This window comes from Artemia franciscana, chromosome 4, assembly GCF_032884065.1.
Source record: "Artemia franciscana chromosome 4, ASM3288406v1, whole genome shotgun sequence".
Taxonomy (NCBI): domain Eukaryota; kingdom Metazoa; phylum Arthropoda; class Branchiopoda; order Anostraca; family Artemiidae; genus Artemia; species Artemia franciscana.
In genome coordinates, this window is record NC_088866.1 from 31181977 (window position 1) to 31196360 (window position 14384).

Below are 14384 nucleotides of genomic sequence, written 5' to 3' on the forward strand. Positions count from 1 at the left end.
GATAAACTGGACACACTTCGTTTTTTTTTTTTTTTTACCCACCCATGACCCAACATTCATCCCTTTTTATGATGAATCCTGCATTTAAAAAAATGGACAAATTATAAAATTTCCATTCCTTATCCAGTGGGTCGTAACAGGGATTTCATCCCCAGATGCATAGCTTTGACTATTTTGGAGACAGTGATTTTTCCAAAATTTCAAATTTTACTCAGGGGAGGGGGTAGCCGTTCCTTAGATTTGTTGATATACCCTCCTTATATCCTTTTCCCAATTAAAAACCTTATAGGTAAACAATAATGGAGGGAGGAGCTATTGTGGGTTTTATGGGGGGTTTTATTTTGAGGGACATGGTACGGTAGCTAGTCGCCCTACTACTGCTTTCGTTAGTTTAAAAGGGCACTAGAACTTTCAATTTCAATCAGAAGTAGAGCTCCAGTTTATATTCAAATGGGCCCCGTTGATGTTCCTGCAACACATTTTTTTCTGTCCTCTGTTTTTAAAGCTTTAATGCATCATATATTTTCCCTTAGGCAACTTTTGATCAAAAACCTTATAGGTAAACCATCAGGGAGGAAGGAGCTATGGAGGGTTTTAGTCAATCCTGAAGGTATAGTTATCTGACCTTACGATTCTTTTAAACAAAATAGCTATCTCAAAATTTTGATCAGATGTTTTTGGTGAACAAAGGGACATGAGAAGGTAGCTAGTCGCCCTACTATTGCTTTCTTTGGTTAAAATGGGGACTAGAACTTTCAATTTCGATTAGAACTAGAACTCCAATTTATAATCACATGAGCCCCGCTGAAGTTTCTGCAGCACATCTTTTCTGTTCTCTGTTTTTAAAGCTTTAATGTGTTATATATTTTCCTTTTTTTAATTGTCTTAAATTTTAATTGTCTTTTTAAGATCCAGATGTACTTGGAGGGCAACATCCCCCCTCCAAATCCTTTTTTAGCTGCCCTCCCCCAAAGATATCTGACCAAAATTCTGAGACAGTCATTTTCTTCAAAATAGTACAGCAGACTGTTTCAATCCGATAAACTGAGGAGGAAGCTGACATTTGTTTCTTCCCATAGCCCGATTTTTACTTTAGGTAATTACTGTTCATTTCAAACTTCTATGGCTTTAATTATAGACACATTTATATCCCTGAGCAACAAAATTTTGGATAAGTTTCTTTACTACTTTGGCTGAAAAGACTTGCTTTTTAAATTAAAAACACTAATTAGCCTTTTAATATTTAAAAACCTCCGACATGGTAAATTTGATCCTGAAGTAACTCTAAGTTGTGAGGAGAAAAAAAAAACTGAAATATTAAAAAAAAACAAGTTATATTGACAAATATGTGGTTAAATAGGAATAAAATCCACATATTTCTGGAAGTAGGAAATAAAACAGACATCGTCCCTACAGTTTGACTATAGGGGATTATGTGGCCTATCTCAATATAATATTCATCGCTGTTTTTGATGTAGTATTGATATAGATTGTCTCTGATCTAACTCAGTCAAAGACTCTGTCTTTGAAATAGCACCGAGTCTCCTTGTTTCATTTGTCAAATTCCCAATAAAATTACACGAGTCTAGAATTAGCTGATTACACCCGAGTTTCCCCGTTTTGTTCAAATTCCCAGTAAAATTTCACGAGTCTAGAATTTGCTGAGTAAACTCGAGCTCTCCCGTTTTGTTGTTCAAATTCTCAGTAAAAGTGCTATAAATGTTTTTATTCTATTTTTGAAAATTGGCTTTGAAAAAAATATTACGAAATAAACTTTATAAATAACATTTCTATTTTAAACTATATTTTCATAATCGTTCGTTGCAATAATTTAAAAGCATATTTTGTGCAAACTAATATCTTATTTGACAGTTTCGTTTACTGCTGTCATTTCAGTAAAAAAAAATCCTGAAGAAACAGGCCCAAAACCCAAGCTGCTCTTACACATCCATGAAATAGCAGTTAATACAAAGCTGATTGTGCTGCGAGAGCAACAATTTGGTTTTGTTGTGTTATTTTTTTTGTTCCTATCACCTCGATTTCAGCTTATTCCTAAAAAGTAGTGAGGATCTAACCTCTACGGTTTTTACGGAAAGTATGGACCCTAGGCCGGATTGATGAATATGACTTTGCATTTCGGAAAGCTTCGTAGAACTCTTGCCTAGGGCCAAAAAGGATGGCTTTTGCTTATCCTTGAGCCAGAGCCTATAGTGTGTGAAGTGAAGTGGAGTTTTATAGCCTCTGTCAGAGAGAACTGTCTGAAGTTACGCAGTCAAGCTTTCGTTTCATCAAACCATGTTTCTGCTTTCGAGTGGAAAGCTCCGTTCTAGCAGGCAGGCACCAGTTTCAAAATGAAGATAGACTAAAATCTATAAGCGTTAAACATATGTGGCAGTTACCCGGCCCCACATCCAATATATCTTCTTTGAGTGATAAATAGAAAAATTTATAGAAACAAAAAGTGCATTTTCCCACGGGTCCGAAAGTGCTGCCATCTATTGTTGTTACCCATTTCTGTTCGTGATTTCAGCTGAGTTTATGATTCGGTTTTTCGCACTTGGCATTGCGGTAGAGAAATGGTATCAGATGTGCCTCTTTAAAAGATCTCTCATTGCTAAAGAAATTAGAGTTTATCTTTGCCAGAGGCGCCATTTGGGGGGGGGGGTCAGGTGTGGGCAAATGTCCACCCCAGATTTTCCAGGGGGCCCAAGCTTCCACCACAAAGGGCCCTTTGTCGGCCATAATAATCCATTATGTCCAACATAATCCATTCTGTCTAATTGATTTGAAATTACTGAACGCCTATTAACCAAAGAGCGTAATTACTTGACGACCCTTGGGGTAATTACGCTATTTGCTATTAATTATATAAAACTTTGAAAGTAGGTAAGATACATAATAAAATTCTCGAATTCTGTCAAATGCCCATTTCCTAGATGATTACGCGACATGAAGTGAGTCAGGGGGGCCCAAGATGGAGTTTATGCCCACCCCAAGATTTGGTCCAAATGGCGCCTCTGTCCTTTGCTCCTATCAAAGTGATAACGTTAGAAACTTGGCGTACGGCAAAAAAGTTCACTTTTGACAGATAGTTTTTTTTCGACAACAGCCGATAGCTCTTGATGAGCTGATCAAAGTATATGTCATCCATTTATTTTTTTAGAAAAATCCCTTCATGAGATATATCAGTTTGTAAGTTTAAAGGGGTTGACAACTTCAGTAGTGAGGTACACACTGAAACTAAAAGTAGGCCGATACCAATTGTGAGACCAATCATCTTCGACAATGAGGGGTTCGCAACTTTTGATAGTCGGTGTACCTATTATTTTTTTTCGGTGTATTTGATGGTAAGACCAATTTGGTTCTAGTGGTAAGTAAGACATGTAGGGGACTTGTAAGTAATAATCGGCTGTTATGCTAAAATCATCTTCAGTGATGAGGTGTTTGAAACTTTTGCTAGTTTATTTGTTTCTGGTGAAATGGATGTCTTATCAATGAAGAGGGACTTGTAAGTAAGAATCGGTTCACTTTGGGCTAAAAATTTACGATACCCGAATATCTGTTTCAACGAGCGTCTACGACGTTAACATTTCGACTTTAACATCAACGAAGACTCTTCAATTCTTTCTCATTTTGAAAAATACAGTTTTCAACAGCTTGTTAGAAAATATACTACAAGAAAAGGAACATTGCTTGACCATGTGTACGTAAAATCGCCAGCCAAATGGTTTGCCAGAAATTTAGTGACGTATTACAGTTACCACAACTCAGTTATCGTAGCACTAGTAGCACGTAGCACTAAACATTTCTTTGTTTTAGAGCTCATTAACTTTTACTATTTCTACCAAGCTACGCTGGATACCGACTTCTTTATTCGAATGTTGACCTTCCTTTCCTTTTATCTCTTTTCCTGTTAAAGATTTTTTCTTTTTATATTATGCAGATTTCACTCTTATACTTCTAACATTATCTGGAACTAGATTAAAGTCAACTGCAGTATTTGCTACTGGAACTATTTTTATCTCGACGGAGATAAGATTAATATCAAAAGGGATAAGATGCCCAGTAGCAAATATTGCAGTTGACTTTAATACTTATTCGGAGAAACCAACTAAGTATTGCTCTGGCAACGTTGACGCAACACTTCACGTTGCCCTTGCAACGCAGATCTAGTTGCCTTTGAAAGAGGCATTTTCTGATTTCAGGTCTCAGTTGATAAACTTAGCAATATTAAGAGATTTTGTAACTTTGAGTCAGTACCCCTATTACAAGTCTCACCTTTAACTGTTTAAAAATCAGAGGCAATCATTATCAAAAGAAGTAATTTTATTTATAATCTGTTAACAGTTTTATTTTTAACTATTGTTTGTAAAAATATAATTTTTGGTCGGATTTTTGGGCGCTTGCCTGGAAGGAAAACTTTTCCGGGGTCCCTCCATCATTTGCCCCTGGTCATGAGCTTAATTTATCCCTACCTATAGAAATAAAGCCGACACAAAAAAATACTATATAATTGAATAGATGGCAAGCATGTTATATTTTATACATTATTTTCAAATTAATGAAAAAGGATGGATGGAAACTGAAGGAAGTTTAGTATAGTCTACTAGTCCGAGTTTTGTTTTTGTGTGCTTTGGTGACCTGGAATATTCAAGTAATTTAAGTAGGAAGCTCTACACCACCAAACCTGCAAAGCCATGTTTGGATCAGATTACTCAATTGCAAGAAGAATTAGAGTTGAAAATCAATGGATTACTTGTATCAAATGCAGCAGTTGTCATGTTGTTGCGTCGTACTCCTGTAAACAGCTACCTAAGCTAGTATGTTTTTCCTTCGTAGAACTGTTTATGGTCCAGCGCTAGTATAAGGTTTTTACTGAAAAGGACCTATGTAGGATGGTCGTCAAAAAGGAACAACAGTAAGATAAAACAATATTTATTTTCAAAAGGTTATCACAAGCTCTAATAGAGCCGAATTCGCTTCACATGTCCAAAAAGAAAAAGCAAAACAAAGAAAAAATTTCGGTATATCTTCAACCAGCTTATAGAAATTTATATTCCTAATTTTGAATTTTTCTTAAAAATTGCAATGGAGCTGCAAAATTGTTAATTTTCATCGAAATCAACACATTAAAGAACCACCCTGATTGGTCTATTGTAAGCTTTTTAATTGTGTTACCAAACTATTGAAAACTAAAAGCAGAAACCTACTTTCCCGGAAATCTTAGAAAAACAATTTAGCTTCTCTCATTTTATGCCGGAGATAGGAATATTTAGTTTAATGAAACTTACATCATTAGAAAGTATGAATTTCGTTTTATCGAATAAACGGAACAGAATTTTCTTTTGAAGGTTCAGGAAAGAGCAATCTCTGAAACCTGCAAGAAAAACGCTTAACATCAGCTCGAAGGAAACGTCATTTGAGCATTTTCGAAGCTTTGAGAGTTCCTTGTAGTGCTACCTGCTTTGACTGAAAACCTTACCAATGTAGAGGATGAAAAATTTCATCATCTTTTCGATCAGGTTTCACAGTCAAACGCGTAGTTATTTTTTAGACAGTGTGAACGTAGTTTTACCAATTAAACGGAGCAGACTTGTTTTTGAAGTTAAGGAAAAGGCAGTCGCTAGAAATGCTTTAGCATACCTGCAAGGAAAGCACCAAGTTTCAGCTCAATAGAAATCCTACTAGACTAATTTGTTGCAACTTTGGTAGCTTCCTGTTGTACTACCAATTTTGATTGAAAATCTTGCCGACATTACAAATTTCATAGTCAAAGCAAAAATTCTCAATAACTTTCAATGACAGTTAGTTCTTGGGAAAATTCTTTAGTTAACCCTTTGTCTTTGATACAGGGTGTGGGGAGAAAAAGGTTGACCACTGGACTTGAGTCTTTTGAGCACTTCCTTAAATTTTCAATTTTCCACTTAAACTAATTATCATGTTCAAATGGCGTTCAACAGAGCAAAATAATTGTGCTTATCAAACAGTTCGTAGTAACAAACTGTAGTTAGGAGCGACCCGGCTCAATAGTAAACGAAACTTGACGCCTGGCTCTTTACGCTAGAGTTTTTGATTGTTTTAAAAAGTAGAAATGTGAAAAAGAGTCAAACTTTAGCGTAAAAAGCGAGACGGCAAGGAGGGGACAACCCCTTTCATATACGGAAAAATTTATTTTCGTTATGAGTTTTAATATCGCTCCTTACTTGCAGTTAAAAAAACTTATTTTTTAAAATTTAATTCAATAAGTAATACTATCGGAGCCGTTCCTAGTGTTGGTTGTGACCAGAGGAAAATTAATTACAGCGCCCACTCCCGACCCAAATATAAACAAAAAAAGCCGAATCAAAGTGGGCAGTCCCCCAGCCGTGAACCTTCTTCGGGTATTGCATCCAGGGCAGCCTACTAGGCTACCCCCTTCCCAGATATGGCACCAGGTGCGGATGAATTGGTTACCTCCCTCCTAGGAACGGCTCGGAGATTCTATTAATTGCCATAACCTAAATTATTGAACGTCGGGTATATGTCATTTGGCATCAATCTTTAGCGCTACCTATAAAATCACAGAACATAATAAGCGACTGATTTTATTGTACATTAAATAGCATAGGAAAGACACAAAACAAATACAATTTTTGATTGTATAGTCAAGAGGTAAGCTTGAAGTGTTTTTATTATTATGGGCAGACTTACCAAACTCATTCAAGACTGGCCCATTGCCTCCACATGCACAGGTAGCCTTTAGACCCCATTGTTCTTGCTCTTGTAGGCTACCTTTTTTTGTGCGTTGAGTTAAATATATCTACCAATAGACATCAGGGACAGATTTATCTGCTGTGTCAAGCACAAAATCATCTGTTCTTGTCAAATTAGAATAGGGCTGGAATGTTGCGAGGATTGGCATATGTTCATTCAACTTAGGCCTAGCCTAATTCAATTCTGGGTCTGAGTCTAGATTTTTTTCTAGGTAATTTTTAATTAAGAAATTGATAAAATTCTAGTTGATTGAGTTCTTGCTATCTCAGTAAGGGTTTAGGTTAGGAAAATGAAACTTTCAGGGATAGGTCTACAGGCTAAAGTAGCCTATGTCCCAGGAAGGTACACAAGCACAATGATATGCCATTCATGTATAAATCTGTCAACCAACCACACAATAAGCTCTTTACTCAGTTATCCAAGAAAAATACAAACACAAGGTCATTCTTGGAAGCTTCATAAGCCTAGAGTTAACTATAGAATTTGACAAGACTTCTTTAGCCAAAATATCATCAGCAATTGAAATAGTTTAAGCAAGAAGACAGTGTTTTCAACATCAACTGAAACGTCATCTGTGTCTCAAAATTGGGATTAATATGTGTGTATATACAAAAGAGTTTGGTTAGGATGCTGATATATTCAATCAACATACCCACAAACTTGCACACTCTATTAGAAATTAATGTTGTGTGGTAGTATCTACTCTAAACTACAGAAGAATGGTCCCCTTAATCAGGGACATTGCTAGCCTTTCACCTTTGGGGAGGAGGAGGGGCCTGAGGTGTGCTGACAAATCTTTGGCAAGTGCCAACAAAAAAAAATTGGTAAAATTCTAGTTAATTTACTTCTTGCTATCTTGGAAAGGGTTCAGCTTAGGAAAATGAAACTTTCAGGGATGAATCTACAGACTAAAGTATGTCATGGGAAGGTATTTTAAAGTACCCATATCCACTCCTTCTCCCTCTAGAGGGCCCTGAAATTTTCCTACATGACAGGTCTGTACCTATTTAAATTTTGACAAAACAACATTTTACCTGAATTTTCAGTTACTAGTTGCCTTTTCTTTGCCTTTAGTTCTGAAATTGCGATTCCTGTTATTTGAGTTGAATTTTGGGCCATATCAATGTTTTTTTCAAAATTTAGGAAATGCATTTGCATATCTTTAAAACCTTATAGAATGGAATTGAGCAAAGTTAAGAAGCTGAAAACAATTTTGTTGTATTTCAATTAAGCAGAAGATCTATTTTCCAAGGTTTCACTTTTATAACATACATATTTTTAAAGGTCATCAAAGGTCAGGGCCCTCTAGAGGTAGAAGGAGTAGAGGTAGTTGCTTCAAAATACCTTCCCAGAAGATACTTTAGTCTGTAGATTCATCCCTGAAAGTTTCATTTTCCTAACCTAAACCCTATCTGAGATAGCAAGAAGTCAATTAACTAGAATTCTACCAAAAAATCTCAAGATGTTGGTACCCTTTGTTGAAATTTAAACTAAAAAAAACATGTCATATATTATAGTCTAAAACAATCAAAAAAGATGAGACACATGATCAAACCTATAAAAATTAATCAGCTAAAATTTAAGCCAGCACTGCTTTACAACTTTCCACTTGCCTACAAGAGGGTTGAGGTTGATCTTGGTCACCATGTCTTTTTCTGACATCATAAGCATAAGATGGTCAAGTCTTTTGTCTCCCATCATTGACCTCAATCTGTTTTTTATGATCTTCATTTTACTGAATATTTGCTCACCTTTGGCCAATGTTACAGGAATTGTTATTGCAAATATGAATGCCCTGTACACTAAGGGCAATCCTCTTCTATTCTTCTTTGCTAGAGAGAATAGCTGGGCAAACTCAACTACACTTGCAGAAACTCTGTCATTTTCATGCTTGTAAATTTCTGTAAAAATTTCCATTTTGGGACTGGAATGCTTGGACCAGCATATCTTCTATTGAGAATGCTACACTGAAAGCTGGACACTGGAAAGGTCCAAGGTTCACAAGGCAATCAAAGATAGGAAGTACCAGCTCCTTTGTTTATTCAGATGCTAGGGACAACTTTTCCCCTAAGACTGTTAAAAATTTCTTAAAGTCAATAGCATAAAATGTGGCAAGTGACATCTGCAACATTTCACTTATTCTGTTGCCACCAGCACATCTTCTAGGAAGCTGCCACTGACAATGGTATCATCTATATTCCCCCTCCAACCAAAAGTGGAATCATTTGTCAGTCATGGGACAATCATCATCCTCTTCTCTGCAAATTAATTGCTTGGCCATACTGACAGATGCCATTATTTGACAAGCAAGTTTGCTCTTGTTGCTTATGGATTGTTTGATGACAGTCACCATGGCTTTCATCAAGTTGTATGCACTGACAATATCTAGCTCTACTGCTTGAAGTTCACAAATCAGGATGTTTGGTGAAGAAAGTAATGCCTTCAAGAACATCAGCTGTGCTATGAATTTGAATCTAGTAATGGCAGTGAGAAGCCTGTTGAACTTTGACTTGGTCTCTGTATCAAGGGTGTCTGAATTTGTGATTCCTCTCAACAGTCCAGCAACTTCTGGCAGAACACTCCAAAGCATTTCAAGCAACTCTGATCTTGCTGACTACCTTGCTTCTGACATTCCCTTTAGATGAGTCTTGCCTTCAACTTCTTCTACAGCCTTGTGGTACAGATTGAAGTACTTGGATCCCCTGGTGAAAAAAAATATAGAATTGCTGTAAGACACCAAACATGTTGCAGGTTGAGGAGCTTGATTTATAGCAATGCTCCACTATAATATTCCCTCTGTGGGCAATACATCTAAGGTACAGAACATTTCTTCCAAGCTTTTTGGAAGTGTGAGCTTGTGCTCCCTCAAAATGGCCACTCATGTTGCTGGCAAAATCATAGCATTGAAACGCCACTTTGTCTTCATTGATACCAAGCTTCCTCATAACATGCAGAATTTCTTTGGAAAGATTGACTCCTTTCTTGGACTCATAATAAACAATGGTGAGTAAGCGCTCTTTAGTGGCTCCTTCAACATCAATGTATTGGATACCTACAGCTAAACGTTCCAAAGAAGTGAGCTTCATTAACTTCTGCTACAATTCTCTGAACCACCTCTGTTCCAACAATGGCAATCAATTCGTTTTGACTACATTCTAACAGATAGCTAATGACATGTGGCTTATTCTGCTTACTTATTCATTGATTTATTTCAGTGTTATGCCTCCAAAGCAGATTGGCTAGCTCAACGTAGTTGCCCCCTTCATGATCTTTGCCATGAAATGCAAGACCTTGTTTACCAAGCTTGGTGGTGATATCAAGCAGCATGCTTATGATGCAGTGTCCTCTCTCCTTTTCATTTTCTGACTCTATATCCTTTCCGACTTTCTCCTTGTCAGCTAAGGAGGGCAAAAAACTTGTCTCTTGCTACAAAGGAAAAGAGATCACCAACAGAAGCTTTATGGCCATTTGATTGGAAATGAGTGATGAGCATTCCAGGGTTGACACCCTTGCTATGCATCTTATGTCAGTTTCTAGTTCCAGCAATGAAAGCTGCATTTTTGTTCCTTTATTTGCGTCCAGGTCCAGTTGGGAACAAGGAACATGCAAAGAAGTAGTTTTGACTGAGTCAGTTCTAATCCAGTCACAAAGGGTATAGCCATATAATGATGTACCTATCTTGACATTTTAAAGCAGTTATGTCAGTATCATTTGCATCTACTGTTCATCAAGTTCTCATATTCACGTGGATATTTTGAATTGCGTCATGTTTCTCATTACCGTTTGCATTTTTTAGCAAAATATCTTTTCATGATCATGGACCAAAGCCCCAAGACACCCAGAATCTGACAATAAATGACATCACATTTATCAGACGTTTCTCTCAGAGGCTGTAGAAAATTTTATATTACGCGGTTTCATACACTAAAACAAGAAAGAAATAACCACAAAACAGTTCAGACTGATATAAAAAAACATTTTGTGTGAATAAAAGCCATATGTAAACATAAACTGACATGTTCTATTGGCAGCTGCTTATTATCCAACATTAGTAATGCCTGAAATCTGTGTCTTTTCCTTACACATATGAAAATCACGCTAAAGAACCACATTAGAAGCACCAGACATAATCCTTCTATGTAGCTTATTTGAAATGCTTCATCTACATTAAGCAGAACCTTTCACTTGGAAATAGGCTAAGAAAACTGCTAAACGATTTAAAATAAGTTTCTGTGTGGCAAGTCTCTAGTATTGCCTTTTTCTGCACTAAATTCCTATTCCAACTTCCCAAGTTAATTCTAAAAAAGGACTCCAAGAAATATCAGTATTAGCTTGAACATATTCCATATCCAGTTTCTTGTACCAAAGAACTTTTCACTATAAGGACACTCAACATTTGGAACAGAACAGTTGCTGCCTCCTACACAGGACTATCTTTTGTAACCAAACAACTGGCAACTCCTCAGCTAAATGAATTGCTAATTGTTTCTTATTTGTAAATTCAAAGTAAATGTCTACTAATTTTGTCTGTTTTGCCCTTTCTAGGAAATCCAGTTCTACATCAAATTATTATTCGTTCTCCCTACCTGAAAATCTGAATACTCCTTCATTTTACTGTTTAGTTTGCCTAAATTACGTACAACTGAAAGTGTCTTGGAAGGCAATAACCACATCTTTTGGCAAAAATATATTTCACAGCTCTGTTTGATTATAAAATTTACCCAAAATTAGTTAATTGAATAAGTTTGTGACAGCTAGTTTATGCGTTTAGTGTTTAAATTTCGGGAGGTTTACCTCCCTAACTATTACGTGTATAATCATACTTACAACAAGGACACAAAGAGGCTATGACTCTGAAGTACTGAAACAAGAAGCACCACTAAAGACTAATTCAATGCTTTTTGCTGCGTTAAATTGACTCAAGCTTGCATCTTGCTGTTCAAGATTATTTTCGCCAACCACGGATTCTTCTGGGGTTTTCTGCAAGCCACCTGGCCAAAGCCATTTCAGAATGTCAAACAGGGTCGTCTTTTGCACTTTCTTTGGCTTAATTTTCACTTCATTTCCGTTTTTCAGTTCTTTGGAATTATGCTTTTGAAAGTGGGTAGCTCGATAATCTGAGTTGAATTCAAAATATCTCTCATCTTTCTTTTTTTCCTTGCAGACTTCAAGGAACTAAGACTTTGTCCTAGTTCTGGCTCTTTTTCCTTGTCCTCCAAACATATTTGCTTATCAAAGCATGACACAGTACAATACACCAAACTTTCATATCTTCTGGTTCTAGATCCAATGTCACACTATTTCAAAATCACACTTACTTTGACATTTTGGAACTTGATACAATTTTCAGCCTAATTTGGGCTTCCCTTGTTCACAATGAACCGGTTGATTTCCTAGCTAAATAGCATTTTTTTTTTGTATTTTGAATCAACATTGAGAATTTGCTTAAGGTTGTATATGGATTGGACAGTATTCTCTTTCTAATTTTGAATAAGAAAGAATATACTTAATGTGTTATTTACCGCGAGATCTTCGGCTGCATTGGTTTCATCCCTGATGCTGTATTTCTGAAATTCCGAATTGCTGCAATTTCCAGTCAGCTGCTTTTTTATGTATAAACAGAGATGGCTACTGAGATTCGCCCGACTTTAATTATGTGTTTGTTGGTGCTTATAGTTTGGCGCTATTTATGTTTTATTATATGCTTCCCCAATGAAAGTTGACAGAATTAGGTTCATTCTGTGTTTGCTAGTGGTGGTATGTGCTGACAGACCCGTAAACTTTCGAGGGTTGTCTGACGGAAATTGACAAACTTTTGTTTCTTATATGCTTTAAAGAATTTGATTTAATCTGTGTTTGTTGGCGCTCTGTGTCGACAGACAAGTAAAATTTTCGAGCACTGCCCAACAAAAGTTTACAGAATTAACTTTTTGTTTGTTTGTTGGCACTCTGTTTGATGGACTAGTAAACTTTTGAACATTGTCCAACGAAAGTTGACAAACTTTTGTTTCTTTGCGCGACGAAAGTGTATTATTTTGACCTTTGGGGGGAGTCCCCCCATAGTGACGCCCCTGCCCTTAATCATACCTGTCTGTGCTTACTGTCGCCAAGTGGGCTTAAATTGCATCTATCCTAGCACACTCTTAATTAGAAGGCATGTCACTGGGCTGTAAATGCAGTCTCAATCAAACTTTTTGTATTGTGTGGAGTGTTTGAGCTGCCATCTCAACAATAGAGCCAAACAGATCCAACATTGGAACTTATTTTGCTCTAGTGCAAATTAAGCTAAGGTAATATATTTAAACTGCAGCTCTACTATACTTTACCCCTTCCCCCTCATGTGCAAATATATAGCCCAAGTTATATATTTCTTATATATTTTCTGGTTTTCAATTTTATCTGAGTTAGTTCATTTCTTGGGTAAACTGGTTTAAACAAAAGTGATGCTAACAGCAGTAGCTTATATAAGCAGTTTCTAAAATATGAGAAAAAGATATTATCTTTGAGGGTCTTTAAAGGACTTGAAATTGAATTTCCAATTAAAGGAATTATTGTATTCAGAAAGAGCATAACCAAGGGGTATGTTCACCTTATTCATAGGGTATTATTATAAGCTGCCCCAAATTTACCAGCATGATTTTTTTTTGGGGGGAGGGGACAAGGCAGTAATACTATTTTTCCACAGAATCAGGGTTAATGCTGAAACACAAATTTTAGCCTGTTTGATAAATTTAATTTGAAGTAGGCTATTTAAAAAAAAAATTTAAACTGAAGTTTCAGACAACTTGCTTCTTGTATACTTGGGATTGCTTAAAACACAAGGACTTCAAGACAAATATCATCTAATACTGCAATTTGTTTAATGCAATTTCATACTGCAATTTGTCTTGTTTAATGCAAGCACAATTTCCAATTCTGATATTCTATTTGTAAGTATGTCAACATTAGCTGAGATGATGCTAAAAGCAGTTGGAAAGTGATTAGGTTATGAAAATAAAACTTTCAGTAATTAATCAAGGGACAAAAACATACTCCAGGAAGGTATTGCCAAGCTACTATGTTAACCCTCTTCTGATTTCTATGTATTAGTAATTTTTCTACTTGACAGGTCTATACCTATTTCAATCTTAACAAAACAATGTTATACCTTCATTTTTTATTTTTAGTATTTGTTTCTCTGGTTTTGAAAATGCAATTCCTGTTATTCAAGTAGAATTTTAAGCCATATCATTTTTTTCTAAATTTAAGGAAATGTAGGTGTAGGCCTAGATCTTGGAGCAATAAATTGGGATTGAGCAAAACTGTGAAGCTGAAAATGCTTTTTTTTATACTTCATTTAAGCAGAAGGTCTATTTTGCAAGGTTTCACTTTTATCAATAGTGATTTTTAAAGATTAATGCCTTCTAGAAGGAGAAGAAGTGGAGTTAAGTACTTAAAAATTCCTTCCCAAGAAAGGTTTAGTCAGCAGATCCATTCCCAAAAGTTTCATTTTCTTAATTTAACCACTTTCCTAGATAGGAGAAAGTAGCTTGTCTGGAATTTTAAACTAAAAGTTTCTAGAAAGCAGTAAAGTAGGCCTACTATTAATTAATACACTTGAACTAATTACATTAGAACAGCCCAACTGTCTG

The 14384-nt window shown here is 36.1% G+C and overlaps 1 protein-coding gene across 6 annotated transcripts in view; it reads left to right on the forward strand.

Moving 5' to 3' along the window:
* Nucleotides 1–6552: 6552 nt before the first annotated feature.
* LOC136026291 (phospholipase DDHD2-like) overlaps nucleotides 6553–14384 on the forward strand; it is a 125313-nt gene continuing 117481 nt past the window's right edge. For 2 of the 6 annotated variants that reach the window (XM_065702694.1, XM_065702698.1), the window contains exon 1: nucleotides 6553–6651. The gene's annotated coding sequence lies outside the window, so the exon portion shown is untranslated. Of the gene's footprint in view, nucleotides 6652–6716; nucleotides 6732–14384 lie in introns of those variants that run through there. The other 4 variants (XM_065702697.1, XM_065702700.1, XM_065702695.1 and 1 more) reach the window with 4 other exon arrangements.